Source organism: Diabrotica undecimpunctata, chromosome 4 (genome assembly GCF_040954645.1).
Source record: "Diabrotica undecimpunctata isolate CICGRU chromosome 4, icDiaUnde3, whole genome shotgun sequence".
Lineage (NCBI taxonomy): Eukaryota > Metazoa > Arthropoda > Insecta > Coleoptera > Chrysomelidae > Diabrotica > Diabrotica undecimpunctata.
The window spans coordinates 79852996-79862823 of record NC_092806.1 but is presented as its reverse complement, the minus strand read 5'-3'; positions in this window follow the sequence as shown (position 1 = coordinate 79862823).

Sequence of the window (9828 nt, the reverse complement as noted above, 5' to 3'; positions counted from 1 at the left end):
TGCTGTGCTGCAGTGATCTTAGTTTGGGAACTAAGATGCGAATACTGAGGTGCTACGTTCTTCCAGTGTTACTGTATGGAGTTGAAGCCTAGACACTGACGCAAACCACTGAAAAACGAATCGAAGCCTTCGAGATGTGGATATACAGAAGGATACTAAAAATATCTTATGTGGACCATGTCACCAACGTTGAGGTCCTACAGCGCATGACAAAAGAAAAAGAAGTGCTTAATTTAATTAAACAACGCAAGCTTGAGTACCTCGGCCACGTGATGCGGAACGAAGAAAAATATCGAATTCTTCAACTTGTTATGCAGGGTAAAGTATTTGGCAGAAGAGGACCGGGACGCCGTCGTATCTCGTGGTTGAAAAATCTCCGACAATGGTTTGGGATGACCTCAGCGGAGCTGTTTCGCAGAGCAGTCAACAAAACCATGATAGCCTTGATGATCGCCAACATCCGGACCGGATAAGGCACTGAAGAAGAAGAAGAAGTGGCTTATTCCCAACTGAAGATAGTGTTAACTCGGTCTTACAGTGGCCTTTTCACTTTCGGAGCACTGAATGTCAGAGGAGGGTCTGTTTTAACAGGTAGGCATTTGACGTTGAATCAGCGACGAGAGGGCGTTTTAAAGTACCTCGGGAACTATCGCCGGGACTACGAAGAATGAATCCTGTACTAAGGTCAATCAGGCGGCGTCCTGGACTGAGATGTCTTTTGAAGATTTCAGACCCCCCTCTATAAAGACGAAAAAAAATTAAAAAAAAAAATATACTTTGTGTTGTAAAATCATGGTTATGTTCTTTCTATTCTCCTTCCTGTTTATTTTATTTCTAGATAGTATTTAATGTAGATTTAAGGTTCTTAATATTTTAATTTCAGCTGGTAAGATATGGTTTTACCTTTTTATTTGTTGTATAGTCTTTTGTTTTTAGATTATGTATGTTTCTCTTTCAGTTTTTTTAAGTATTGATTGCTACATAGATCATATTTTTATGTTGTTTACTGAAAATTATTAAAATGCTGAGTTTGCATAATTTTTAGTAAATTGCGCCACTTCAATATATATATATATATATATATATATATATACACTCAAAAATGTTTTGCATAATGTAATATTTTCAAAATTATCCACTAAATCTGTTGAAATCTATTTTTTTAACAAAATACTTTATTATATATATAAAATTGTATGTTTTGAAAAAAACAATAAACAAAATTTAAAGGATTAACAATTTATTATTATCATTTATAATATGTATTAAAAATATATTTTTTAAAATTTGTACAGATATGGGAACTAATACTTAATATGCCGTATTTCCACCTCTTCCATCAATGCAAGACTGAATGCGATATCCCATGCTTCTTATAAGTGTATTAATGTAGTTTTGGTCCATGGTGCCCCATTCTTCAATCGCTGCTATTCTAAGCTCTTGTAGTGTCCTTGGGGGTGGCTGCCGGGACTGAATTTTTCTTTTGAGCATATCCCATCCGTGCTCAATGGGATTGAGGTCAGGTCAGCAAGGTATCGTCATATTACCATTGTAATATGACGATATCTTCTGTCTCTAAAAAATCTGTCACATGTCTCGTACGATGGGGAGGCACATTGTCGTCCATAAAAATAAATTCTGGACCAACAGCTCCTCGCCGCAAGCGTACAACAGGCCTAAGAATGGTATCAATATAAATTTCTCCATTCATGTTACCAACAATAGGAATTAAACGAGTTTTATTATTTAACATGATGCCGCCCCAAAACATTACGGAGCCACCTTGATATGGAACTCTTTGGACAGCTTGGTTAAGTCTATCCTGTCGATTTGGGTTCCTCCAAATCCTAATTCGTTGATTATCCGACAAAAGGCTAATTTTGGCTTCATCAGAAAATAACAAGTTTCCCCTTCTGTTGTCATGACATTGTAATTGTTCATTGGCCCATTCCAGTCGAGTCCTTTTCTGCTCAAACGTAAGCTTTGGTACAAACAATGATCTTCTTGTAAATAAATTCGCCGAATGTAACCTGTTTCTAATAGTCTGATCGCAAATTACAATATTATCAGCTTGCTGGAGCTCTCTTCTGATAGCTGGAGCAGTCATAGAGGGGTTTTTTCGGGCAGTTAACGTTAAAAAGCGTTCTTGGACATTGGTAGTAATACTGGGTCTTCCGCTTTTTGGACGATCGCTTACAGAATTCGTCTCTCGATATTTTTTCACAATCCGAGACACATCACTCTAATTAACTCCAACCTGGACAGCAACGTCAACTTGTGTGTGGCCTTCCTCAATCAAAGTAACGATTCTAGCTCTGTTGAACTCATATATCACTTGTCTATTCATATTGTTCACTACAAAGTGAATAAAACGCAAACCAATTTTTACCAATATCGGTTTTCGAAAACTGATGAACGTAATATGAATACTGAGAATCTTTGTGACGATTAAGAAACAAAAAACAAGCAATAAAATACATTATTTTAGTAGACAAAAAAAAATCTGTGCAAAAAATTTCAAATGAGATACGTTCAGTGGCGTTACAGATAATATGCAAAACATTTTTGAGTGTGTATATATATATATATATATATATATATATATTATTGTGATATTTAAAGTCTTGGTGCGCCAAGCAATAATTAGCTAATTAATTTTTTTGATTAATTAAAATTATTTAAATGATATGATTATGACTCTATCACAATTTTTAATTCTTTTATCTCAGGGTTAAATTCGTGCTTCAATATCTATGCTATTACATGTGAAAGGTAAGGTCCAAAGAATACCGGAATAACAAAAAACACATATGATCTAACACTATATATTGAAATAAAAATAATGAAATAATTCACACTCAAAAGTTTTCAATAAACAAATCTCATATAATGATTCTCAAAATTTTGTTCTACGTACGTGAACAATCAAAATTAATGGTACAGACAATATTAATTGAAATCTCAAAATCCCAAACTATTCTAACTCTCCTAATCAAAATATTTATATCCTTTCTAAATGAAGTGTAAAAATTGTGTTATCAATAAAAGAAAAACTGCAGAAAACAAAAATATCTCACTCCGATGATGAGTGGTCCAAATCCTTGTTCCTTGTAGACTATATTATCTCCTCTCAACCGCTCCCTATGTAATCAGCAATCTTACAACAGATTGTTGCAAGTATATCGTCCTTAATGATCTCCTTCAAAAGCACAAATCATTCAAATTATGATAGCCTTTCTCCTCTCGATAAACTGAATCTCTCGTTGGCCCGAGTGAAAAATGACTCTTGGAATATCTTCTCTTTACGATAAACTGAATCTCTCGTTGGCCTGAAAAGTGACTCTTGGAATATAAGTAGAGAAATATGACTTACAATATTTTGCTGCTTCAGCTTCTGTCAGATACACTAACTCCACAAAAACTCACTAACATTCAACACTACTGCTTGCTACATTTCGGGAACCGCCAGAGAACAATCACTGTTCGTCCTACAGACTTGGAAAACCAACTCATTATCTTTTCTCTCTCCTAAATCTAGCTAAACTTTCATTCCTACATACCTATCCCACCTTTTTCAATCTCCGCCAATCAAAACTCGTCACAATTCCCCATTTTTTCATTTCGATAACAAACAAATTTTTACCTATAATTATAAAATTTCCTAAAACTTATTTACAAATAATATTTTTCTATAATTCTTAAAAACTAACAAAAACCTCTTTCTAAAATCTCTTCTATTGTCTTTAATCACTGCATTAATGTATTTGGAAAACCCGGTTCAATTGTCTTTTGGATTTCACTTAAAATTATGCGGGTCACTCAAGTATAACAAAGAAATAATTTATGTATAGCTTACATTTTGTTTAGTACAGGTAATCCAAGAATTTAATAACTTTCCTTCTTCGAAATATTTGTTGGTTATTCTTTCTGAATTATTTTAATGTTTTTTTGAAATTTGAAATATTTTAAACAAACCAATATTTTTCTCGATTTTATATATCATAACAAATCCCCTCCATTTGATCTGCCGAAAACTCTTTGTTAAATTTTAAAAATGACAAAAGTTTTCTAGGATCAAATTATTTCACTATGTTATTAAAATCTACTTATGATACTGATAAATGTCGTGAATGTTAAAATACCCCGTATATTGCCTGTCTTTATACGGGATTGGATATATTTTCGTTTTACATTTTTCCAAGTATTTTCCCTTAAAAGAAAGTTCATAATTTTTAGCCACTCGGTTTACTTCATTAATAAGATCTCCATGGTTTCCTAAAATCTTCTCTATTTTCTTTCCCCTGTTTTCTCCACAATTTATTTTTCTTTCATCCTCCTTTTGTTCACATGTGTTCACTGTCCATAATACTTCTTCACAAAATTCTGGATTCTCGTCCATCAGTGCCATTTTTTCTTCTGTTTTCTTTTTATCCTCTAATTCCCTTTGGTATTCCGAGCACCATGTTTCTATTCCTTTCATTTCTCTGATGATACCTTCTTTTTCTTCCTGCTTCCATTCTGTTTTATCGTCGGTTGCCAACAATTCTTCTGTACCTTCTATTTCCTGTTTTTCTCTGGTCTCCATCTTATTTTCCTGCTTTCTTTTCGAACTCTTCTTCTTTTTCTTCCTTCTCTTTTTCTTGTTACGTTCCAAATTTAAAGTAAAAAGTCCCACCTCTATTTTATCAAAATTTAAATAATTCAGGACGTGTAAGAGCGGTTGCCTATAATATATTATAAGCAAGGTGGCGAAAATAAAATTAGTAATTTTCAAATAGGGGTAATGTCTGGCAAATTGTGCTGAAGTTAAGGGAACATGTCCTCTTTTTTGTGAAGAAACTAATTTAGATCGTTCTTTCTAGAGTTATCTTGGAAGAATTGGGATCATAAAATTGAAATTTTTGAATCTCGGTATTATTCGGTGACCTCCGTGTGTCAAGTTGTCAAGTGTTCGGAAAGACGACGGAAAGAAAGTGATTCCAGGTTTGACGGTGTAACTGAAAGGTTGGGCTAGATTAAAAACGGCATTTTGTTTTTTGCTTTTGCTGCTGTTCCATGTGGGATCTGGACTAGTCCGAACCGTGTGGATATTCAAGGGGATTTGCTGCCTTCGTGGAAGGTTTTTTTTTTGGAATATCCACAATTTCGCTAAAAAAAAGCGGATCTACAGTACACGTGAATACCGGGAGTCGTATTTAGATCAAGAAATTAGCCTTAATCACGAGTCCAAATAGCCGACTACGCTTCGGTCCAATTTGGGATATTTCAAACCCCTAATCTGGCTAAGAAGGGGTTGGTTTGTTTGTTTTTTTCTGCTTCTTCTTCTTCGTATTTTTCCGTCTGGCTGTAATTTCCAACTTTTCAACATTGTCACACAAGTCTATGTACATCGGCAATCGTATGGGATTTTGGATTGAAGACACGCTGAACTATAACTGGAATTCCACGCGGTGAAGTATATGAAAATTCGAGGTATGGATCGATAATGAATTTTTCAACGGAAGATTTAAGCGCCGTCTAATTTGGTTTGCGGAATACAATAGTTTTTTTTTTAAAGATTATTTGCTGTTAGTTTTTATTTTCATATTTACAAATACTTTACAGATTTTTTTTAAAGATAATTTGCGGTTTATTTTATTAATTCAATATTTACACATACCTATTTTAATTTTGTAAACTGCGTCTAAGGGGGGGTTATATATTTGAGATTTATTTTTTTTATATTATTTTCTGCGCACGCACTTGAGCTCACGTGGTGTCCTATTTGCGTTAATTATTTTTTTTTGGTTGGGTATTGAACCGCACACCCCTTAGCGTCCGGTACTTTTGATACGTCTTACCTTTCATTTTGTTCTGTTAAATAAAAATAACTTATGAATTTTTGTTAGGCAAGTAGAAGCCGCATTTTTATATTATTTTTTTATTAAGCCTATGGTAAAGTTAAATAATATTGTAATATGTATTTATTTTTAACTATCTTGGGAATCTATTTATTAAAATTGACTAAATTCTAATCTGACAATTTCATTTATTTTTTTTATTTATTCAGGTTGTATACTGTTACTTAGTATTTTAGTAGTAAACCTATTGGTAAGTTGGTGGTTTATTGAATAATAACGTAGGGAAGGCTGTGGGCCAATTTACCTGGCGCCCCTGATATAACTTCGGATTTTTTTGTTTTGTGGACCGCACGACCATCTCCACTGTTTTGTCTAGCCGCGAGCCATTCCCAGACTGTCACCGTATAGTACTTTTCTTTCCGGGTGTACGTCTGATTTATATTTGGTACATTTTGTAATTTTTTTTTATATAGATTCGGTTTTGGACGCCACATATTTTGGCGCCCAACGTGGGGCCCTTAATTAATTAACCTTTTTTTGTCAACCCCTTGTGTAGATTCCTTTTAATTAGTTAACCTAACGTGTTTGGGCTTTAATTGACTAACTTTGATTTATTTACTTTACCACTGGTTTTGCACTTAGTAGTAGTCTTAGAACTTCGTGTTTAGTGGAAGTGTATGCCAAGAAGTGCTTACTAGTTTTTTTTTGTGTGACGTGAAGTTGGAAGAAGCCAAAAATGGAACTTAAAAGAAGATACTTTGAAGTGGTGTTGTGGAACTTAGAAGAATTATGGATATATTAGGACTTTGAAATATTTCTATTTCAGTTGGAGTTCAAATTTATTTTTTTGAGAAGTTGGACTTCGAAATTCTACATTGTGGTTTAACTTACTTATGTTAGGGAATGTAAAATCTTTTTTTGAGATTATGTTGTGACTTGTAATTTGTTCTGAAACAATGAAATTTTGAAAATCTTTTGTGAAATTTTATAGATTGAATAAAGCGACTATTACTTTTATTTTGCTTTTGGTTTGCTCCCATTAATAAAGTAAACTGTACCTGTGTGTTAATATTTTTACTTATATCTTGATTTTGTTTGAATATTTGCTCCTTTCGGTTGATACAGTTTTTTTTAAATTTTGAACTTTGACAAGATGGTGCGAAAACTTGTACCCAACTACTTAAGGAAAGAGGAACTGGAATATGAACTCAAAATTCGTGGAGTGTCTACTGGCACTGTTGAGTCTATGAGGTCTAGTCTGTCTGATGCACTTAGTCGTGAGGCAGCAAATGAAAGCTTTAGATATCCTGAGCACCCATTCACCTTTTCACAGGATAAAACTGCAATCGAGACTAAACTTGCGGAGCTGAATAGGGCTGTTGGAAAGTTTGCTGGAACTCCTACTTGTGCTGAGTCCTTGAGATTGCGGACACAGATTAACCATGTCTTGGGGAGAATTGATCTTATGGTATTGCCAACAGGTGATGATGCAGACGCAGCCCAGGTTGTTAAGTCAGACTTTCTTGCTGAGATTTTGAAGTTGTCACAGGATTTACATGATAAGCAGCATCCAATCGGATCTGGTTCGGTACCAGTAGCGCTCGATGTGATTTCGGTTTTAAATCAGTCTTTTCAGGCAGGGGTAGGACAAGTTCATGCTTCTTCTCCTGGAGCGATGTCACAAGCTGGTAATAATGTTTTTTCAGGGTCTGTCTCTAGTTTTTCTTCTGGGATGATACTTCCTCATAAATGGGGAATAGAAAAGTTTTCAGGTTCTGCTAGGGGTATGTCTATTTCTGCATTTTTTGAGATGGTGAATGAATTGAGTCTCGCTCGTCATGTACCAGATAGTATACTTTTGGAATCAGGTATAGATTTATTTTCGGATAAAGCCTATCAGTTTTATAAAGATGTTCGTCTACGTGTAGGGAGTTGGGCTGAATTAGTTGAAGAGTTTCGTAGGGAGTACCTGTCAGCTCACCATGGGGAAGCGCTTTTTGAAGAGCTTCGGAGGAGAACTCAGCATTCGTCTGAGACTATTGGAGTTTACTTGGCAATAATGAATAGTTACTTTAATCGCTTGCGTTGTCATGTTCCAGAGGAAGTTAAATTGTCTATAGTTATTAGGAATTTGCATCCGTTCTATCAAGATAGATTACGTGATCCTTTGCCAGCTACCTTGGAGGAACTTCGTGTTCTATGTCGCAGTATGGAGGAAAGACGTGATTGTATTAGGAACTATGTTGAACCGAATAGTAGGAAAATGAATACTTTGGAAAAGGACCTAGCTTATATCAGTGTGGATGCTGAAAGTTGTAGTAGTGTTAGTGAGGGTCCTGTTGTTTCATCCGAATCGGAGTCCGCTAGAGGAAAGTTTAGGACTTTAATCTGTTATCGTTGTAATCAGTCAGGCCATAAGGCAGTAGGGTGTCTAATGAAGAAGGAGGCTGTTCACTGTTTTAAGTGTAAGAAAGAAGGGTTTACAGTCAGAACTTGTCCTTCGTGTAATTCGGGAAACGGAAGGAAGCGCACCTAACTGGTCGAAGAGGTGTTGCCGACGTTGACTCGACCAACCTACGTCCTATTTTAGACTTTATTTTACATCATTCCGAAGGAGATGAACGTCCATATTTGAAAGTTAAAGTCTTAGGAAAGGAAATTTTGGGATTATTGGATTCTGGTGCTTCAAAGACCATTGTAGGAAGAACTGGTTGGAAATTTTTACAAAACTTGGGTTTAGAGTTGGATACTTCGAAGAAGACCGTTTGTAGAGTGGCGAATGGTCAGATGTGTGAATCGTTGGGGGAATGTTTAGTACCTTTCATGGTTAGGGATCGCTTGCGTGTCTTGCCAGTATTAGTTATTTTGGACGTACCGCACATTCTGATTTTAGGATCTGATTTTTGGCGTGTTATGGGTATCGTTCCAGATTTGAGGCATAACGAATGGTATTTTTCGGACGCTCCAGCAATGGTAGGTTCAGTGGATCATCTCCGAGGTCAAACTATTTTGACCGATGCAGAGAAGTCGCAATTGGAGGAAGTTATTAATAGAAGTCGTGAACTAATGGGCACTTCTCTTGGTTGTACTGATGTCACTGAGCATGTGATTGTTTGTAAATCTGCACCCATAAAACAACGTTACTATCCTGTATCCCCAGTAATCCAAAGCCATATTGATAAAGAGCTAGAAGATATGTTGGCGAAAGGAGTAGTGGAGCGATCGAATAGTGCTTGGTCGTCCCCGATTCTCTTGGTGAAGAAAAAGGTTCCAGAAGGTGAAGAACCAAAATGGAGGTTCTGCGTAGACTATCGAAAGCTTAATGCCGTAACAGAGAGGGATGGCTACCCATTACCGTACATCTCTAATATTTTAAATAAATTGAAGAACGCGCATTATCTTTCCACCATAGACATTAAGTCGGCGTATTGGCAGGTACCTGTTGCTAAGGCTTCCAGGCCTTATACTGCTTTTACGGTTCCTGGTCGAGGTCTTTTTCAGTTTTGCAGAATGCCTTTTGGATTACATAATGCCCCGGCTACATGGCAGAGGTTGATAGATCGTGTCCTCGGTCCGGAGTTGGAACCCTATGTTTTTACTTACTTGGATGACGTGGTCATCGTGACAAAGTCTATTGAAGAACATGTAAGGATCTTAGAGGAAGTCTTTAGACGCTTGAGAGAAGCTAAGTTAACCGTTAGCTGGGATAAATGTCAATTTTGTAGACCGGAACTAAAGTATTTGGGTCATGTGGTTGATAGGAATGGACTACATGTTGATGGTGATAAGGTCAAGGCTATGCTACGTATCCCAACACCCACATCCGTCAAGGAAGTTCGTAGCATCATAGGCACATTTTCCTGGTATCGAAGATTTATTCCTTCCTTTGCGACACTACTAGCTCCAATTACAGCGATATTGAAGAAAGGAAGAAAATTCAATTGGACCCCGAGTTGTGAAGAATCTTTTCAGAAAATAAAAGAATGTC